The sequence below is a fragment of the Doryrhamphus excisus genome, linkage group LG22 (genome assembly GCF_037039965.1).
Source record: "Doryrhamphus excisus strain RoL-2023G ecotype Guam linkage group LG22, RoL_Dexc_Guam_v1.1, whole genome shotgun sequence".
Taxonomy (NCBI): domain Eukaryota; kingdom Metazoa; phylum Chordata; class Actinopteri; order Syngnathiformes; family Syngnathidae; genus Doryrhamphus; species Doryrhamphus excisus.
Window position 1 is genome coordinate 9,641,061 of NC_136378.1, and position 6,000 is coordinate 9,647,060.

Below are 6,000 nucleotides of genomic sequence, written 5' to 3' on the forward strand. Positions count from 1 at the left end.
GAACATCACTTAACAAGAATATTTAATTCCCGCTGTATTACTTCCACTTTTCTAAGTAAATCTTATTACAGTAATTGTTATTCCCAGCTGACACTGAACACGTCTCCGGTGGCGTATTTTACCCTGAGAAATGTCGAACGAAGGGGTGAAAAGAAAAGCAGCAAAGCTTCTAGTGTCCTTGGAAAAAAAATACGAGCCCCCAGAATGGAAAATATCTAATGTAGATTCTTAATTCGGAGTAAAGACGCAAGGGGGGGGCAGATGGCTGGAGGTATGAACCAATCAATTTAATTGCTTACAGATGCAATGCAAGCAAGGGTGCATAAGTGTGTGTGTGTTTTTGTGTGGGGGAGGGGGGGTTTGAGATGTGTTATTATCCCAGTCTACACAGTACTGACTCACCCCCCTAATCTGGAATGAAAGTGTTAATTGTTAAAAAGCAGGTCAGAACATCCCATGAAAGTAACCACATTACTTACAAAGACTACACAAGATATTTGGAGTATACTGTACATCAAAAAGCCACTTGGACACCCCTGCCTTAAAGGGGAACCGCACTTTTTTTGGAATATTGCCCATCATTCATAATCCTTATATGAAACATGAACATATATTTATTTCAATTTTCTGTACATTATAACACGAGAAAACAAGTTAATTTCAGCTAGCTTACAATGCCGTCATTGGGATACACCTATTTTGAATATGAAGCCCTGTAAAAAAAAAAAAAAACAACAACATTGCATCGTTTGATATACACGCTGTGATCATACATTAACACATACAGTACACTGATGATAATATGTAATAGTTTTTTTTACAGTCAAAATACTGTCTGTGTATCCCAATTACTGCATTGTGAAATAGCTCAAATTAACTGTTTTCCAGGGAAGCACAAAATCCAAAGAAATACAGTTGGAATAGGTGCAGATTCTGGAAGAACTAGACAGCTTTATGTGCTGGTAGGAGTCCACAACTCAATACGAAGTGCCAAAATATGATAATACGTCCCTTTTAACTTCATTTATCATTACCGGGGGGGAAAAAAAAACGATGCCGTGTGAGCCGATAGATCATTTTTACGCCAATGTCGGGTGGACGATATTATCGGACGGCCCTAGCGTACAGTTAAAAAGCTTTTATGATGGTTTAACCTTGGAACAGACGTTCTACTTGTATAATTTCCGACGCGAACGCCAATTTCAAAGGCAGCATTCCGACCTGAGACGTTCCAACACCTCCTTTTTAATATCTGGGCCCCAGTACTGTTCCGATATGACGGATTTATTTGGAATCTCAGGACGGAGTCACGGACAAAATGGCTGTTTTGTTCACTCCGAGCATGTCTGTTTTTCATCACATTTCAATGTAATACATAATACATGATGTTATCCACTTTAAAACCACACTCATCAGTGTTCACATGGCCCCAGGAGCCAAATCAAACAAACAGCAGATGTTGCCTTTCGGTTCATTGTTTCCATGTAAGAAGAATGCAGCAGCACCTATTACATGCGTGCGGCTTCATGAATATCTCCTGTGGGATGTTGGATTGTTATGAGGTGTGACAGCGCCGAGGTTTGTGCGCCACTATGCAACAAACTGCTCATTCGGTATTAAGAGTTTTAGTTGCAACATGATGAACACGATGCATTCAAATGCGGCTCTAACATTAAAACCATGGAAATATCTGTGCGTGTTATGCGCAAACATATGAATGATTGCATGTGACAGCACTCCTGCTTCCGTTTGGTTCAGACCATTCCCATGGAAATGCCTTTCTGCTGAGTCGCTGGGCCTCTCAGCAGATGGGTGGAAACAAGGCGGGAATTATTGTCCCGACAAAGCGAGCCTCTTGTTAAGACAATGAACGCTGCAGAACGCAATCAAGATTTACCAGGAGATGAACGTTAAAGTGTAAATGTGGTTTGCAGCCATGCTCGGTAATGGCTTTATTTATGGCAGGGGTCTCAAACATGCGGCCCGCGGGCCAAATGTGGCCCGCAGGACACTAGTTTGAGGCCCCCGCCTTGATATGAAAGTTTAATGTTTGATATGGATGCTGTATGGTATCATGTACCCAGAAAAAAATATTACGTTTGATTAATGTTCATGTTAAAGGTTAAATAACTGTTAATAGTTATCCTCACTATCCGTGTGGAAGTGGTAAGTTTTTGATATGGATGCTGTATGGTATCATGTACCCAGAAAAAAATATTACGTTTGATTAATGTTCATGTTAAAGGTTAAATAACTGTTAATAGTTATCCTCACTATCCCTGTGGAAGTGGTAAGTTTTTGGCTATTTAAGATTAAGAACATGCAAACTCCCCACAGAGATGGCCGAGGGTGAAGGGTGGAATTGAACCCTGGTCACATGTAAACATATACTGCGATTTCCGGACACTTGAGCACATCTGAATAGAAGCCCCACCCACCCAATCTGTAACATGAGATATTTACACAGAAAGACACTATAAACCTTGCAATGATGCCTACAATCTGTGTTCGGTGATTCTATGTACAATTCATTGAATTTACTTTGGATTTGTTAAATCACTGCATAAGATTCCAAAATATGATATTGATATGACATCCGCGTCAGAAATTCACGACCTCATCATCGGAGCTGTTATTATAGCTGTCAAACACACGGCCCGCGGGCCAATTGTGGCCCGCAGGACACTAGTTTGAGGCCCCCGCCTTGATATGAAAGTTTAATGTTAGTGCGGCCCGCGCAAGTTTGATATGGATGCTGTATGGTATCATGTACCCAGAAAAAATTATTACATTTGATTAATGTTCATGTTAAAGGTTAAATAACTGTTAATAGTTATCCTCCCTATCTGTGTGGAAGTGGTACGTTTTTGATATGGATGCTGTATGGTATCATGTACCCAGAAAAAATTATTACGTTTGATTAATGTTCATGTTAAATAACTGTTAATAGTTATCCTCACTATCCGTGTGGAAGTGGTAAATTTTTTGCTTTTAAGTTTAAAGGAAATAACTTGAAGGCTACCGTTTAGGTCGCTAGCTCTCTAGTTTGCGAGTTAGCATGTGTCTCAAGACCCTGCAGTTGCGCAATATGTTGTAAATAAAAAGAGTATAAATGTGACTATAGTCGTGTTTTGTCATGTCTACAGGGCTCTAATAATGCTTTGTTCATTTTAATCTGAAAAAAATAATTTGTCCACCCACCAACTATATGTGGTTTCTTAAGTTTTTATTATTATTATTATATTTATTTATTACTGATTGATTTATTCTTGATTTGTTTATTTATTTTTCATCTTATTTTGTGCTGAAAAATAAAAATTAAGATATTTGAGAACAGTGGAATGTTTTATCAGAGCTTTTATTGTAGAAAATTGGAACCAAAACACTGAAAAAGTTTGTATATTTTTCTGTTTTTTTTAGGAAAACCTGATGCGACCCAGCCTAGCCCAGACCCTAGCTCCAGTGGCCCCCAGGTAAATTGAGTTCGAGTCCCCTGTTCTACAGTATATGAAATACACACGTCCATTCCACTGAAAATAAACACAGGAAACTGAAAAATAAGTTTTACAGTAAATGAATTAGTGTTAGATGCATATCGTATTCCAAACTGATTCCGATCTCATATCATCGCTAATCATGGTGAAACATCTACCAGTGTGCTGAATCATTCCTTTTCCTTGCCGTCTGTGTGTTTGGATGAAACTTTTCCTTTGAACAAACCGGTCACTGTATCCTATTACATCCACAGGGACGCAGCCAGGGTCGGCAGAGCACGGCCCGTGTATGATTCCAATCAATCCAGACCCGGGCCTTGTAGGAAACGATGTCTAATAACTTCAGGCGTAGCAACGAGAACGGATCTGACTTGAGAAGCAATGCAAACCAGATCGCTTCGGAAATTCCATGCCGCTCTCTTTGTAGCAAGAACCCCTCTTCCGATGGAATGGGCGCTAACATTTCCCCTCAGCTCCCTGCTCTCCCACACAGCTGCCCTTCACAGAGTCACGCCACAACACCGGCGAAGCAGGACGCTCGCTAAAGAGGGAGGGGAAGAAAAAGTCAGACGCCGCCGCTAATGGCTGCTCCCAGCTGCACGGAGTCTAACATACACAAACATGTCGGGAGAGGCTGGGTCAACACACAGGAATGGTGATGGAGACACGGCCATTTGGTTGAAACCAGGTCCAAGTCCTCTCAAGTGGGACCAAAAGGAAAAAAAAAAACAGATAATAAACTGAAGGGAAATCAATCTATGCCCGCCAATATGTGAGCAAGGGGAGGAGATGAGAAGGATAAGGTTAGAAAAATAGCAGGAGCAAAGAAGTGATGAGGGAGGAGAAGAAGCAGAGAAGATGATCCTTTAGAAGCCTCCAGGTGATGGATTGCGTGCACACCTTTGCGACGCCATCCATCAGGTGAGCAACGGCTGTTAAAATGTCTCTAAAATCACCAGTAACACCCTTTCACACAGAAATGATAGGAGTGTATTTGTCTGTAGAAAATGCTCACAAGGCACCCGGCTTAAAAAAAAAAAATAATATAAGTAATTTTAAAAATAATTTATTCATTCATTTTCTACCGCTTATCCTCACGAGAGTCGCAGGGGTGCTGGAGCCTATCCCAGCTGTCTTGGGGCGAGAGGCGGGGTACACCCTGGACTGGTGGCCAGCCAATCACAAGGCACATATAGACAAACAACCATTCACACTCAATCATACATACAGTCATACCTATGGACAATTTGGAGTCGCTAATTAACCTAGCATGAAATGGTGGAATTGAACCCTGGTCTCCTAGCTGTGAGGTCTGTGCGCTAACCACTCGACCGCCGTGCCGCCCATTTAAAAAATAATTCATTCATTCATTCATTTTCTACCGCTTATCCTCACGAGAGTCGCAGAGGGTGCTGGAGCCTATCCCAGCTGTCTTAGGGCAAGAGGCGGGGTACACCCTGGACTGGTCGCCAGCCAATCACAGGGCACATATAGACAAACAACCATTCACACTCACATTCATATCTATGGACAATTTGGAGTCGCTAATTAACCTAGCATGAAATGATAGTGGAATTGAACCCTGGTCTCATAGCTGTGAGGTCTGCACGCGAACCACTCGACTCGGCCGTGTCGCCCATTTAAAAAATAATTAATAATAAAATTAAAAATAATATTTTTAATGACAGGCAGCACGGCGGTCGAGTGGTTAGCACGCAGACCTCACTGCTAGGAGACCAGAGACCAGGGTTCAATTCCACCCTCGGGCATCTCTGTGTGGAGTTTGCATGTTCTCCCCGTGCATGCGTTGGTTTTCTCCGGGTACTCCGGTTTCCTCCCACATTCCAAAAACATGCTAGGTTAATTAGCGACTCCAAATTGTCCATAGGTATGAATGTGAGTGTGAATGGTTGTTTGTCTATATGTGCCCTGTGATTGGCTGGTGACTCCAAGACAGCTGGGATAGGCTCCAGCACCCCCTGCGACCCTCATGTGGAAAAAGCGGATTCATTTTTAATGACCTCTAATGGCCCACGGCCCACACTTTGGGAATCACTGCTGTACAGTGTCTCATCCCAATCCCAACCTTACCCTCTACTCTGTACACCCTGTCCCTCTATCTCAACACAACTGGTTGAGGCAGATGGCCACCCCACACCAAGTTTGGGTCCACTTAGATGTCTCTCTCGCTTTCTGATCTCACGTCCGTAGCTCATGAATTTACAATTTAAGACGTGTAGCGAAACCTGTTCTCTGTAATGTCCAAAGAAAACGACTGATTGATATACTAATGGCGGGGACATTATTAAATATTGCATACATATTCCAAAAGAAATACATCCCTTCCTGCAGTTCTGCCTGCCTTCAACATGAAGTACATAAAGTACAAAATGACACTAAAAGGGGTGCGCCCCTGTGGTTTGAGAAGTTGGGGTTTTTCTTCTGTAGCAGCTCTTGAACATGCGGGCCTCAGATTGAAAGCCAAGTCCCTACAGGCTGAAGTACT

At 42.1% G+C, this 6,000-nt stretch overlaps 1 protein-coding gene across 1 annotated transcript in view; it reads left to right on the forward strand.

The window, feature by feature from the left end:
* dctn4 (dynactin 4) overlaps window positions 1–4,416 on the forward strand; it is a 45,369-nt gene extending 40,953 nt beyond the window's left edge. Inside the window, exon 17 of the mRNA XM_058063130.2 lies at window positions 3,749–4,416. The gene's annotated coding sequence lies outside the window, so the exon portion shown is untranslated. The remainder of the gene's footprint in view (window positions 1–3,748) is intronic.
* The last annotated feature ends 1,584 nt before the right edge of the window (window positions 4,417–6,000 follow it).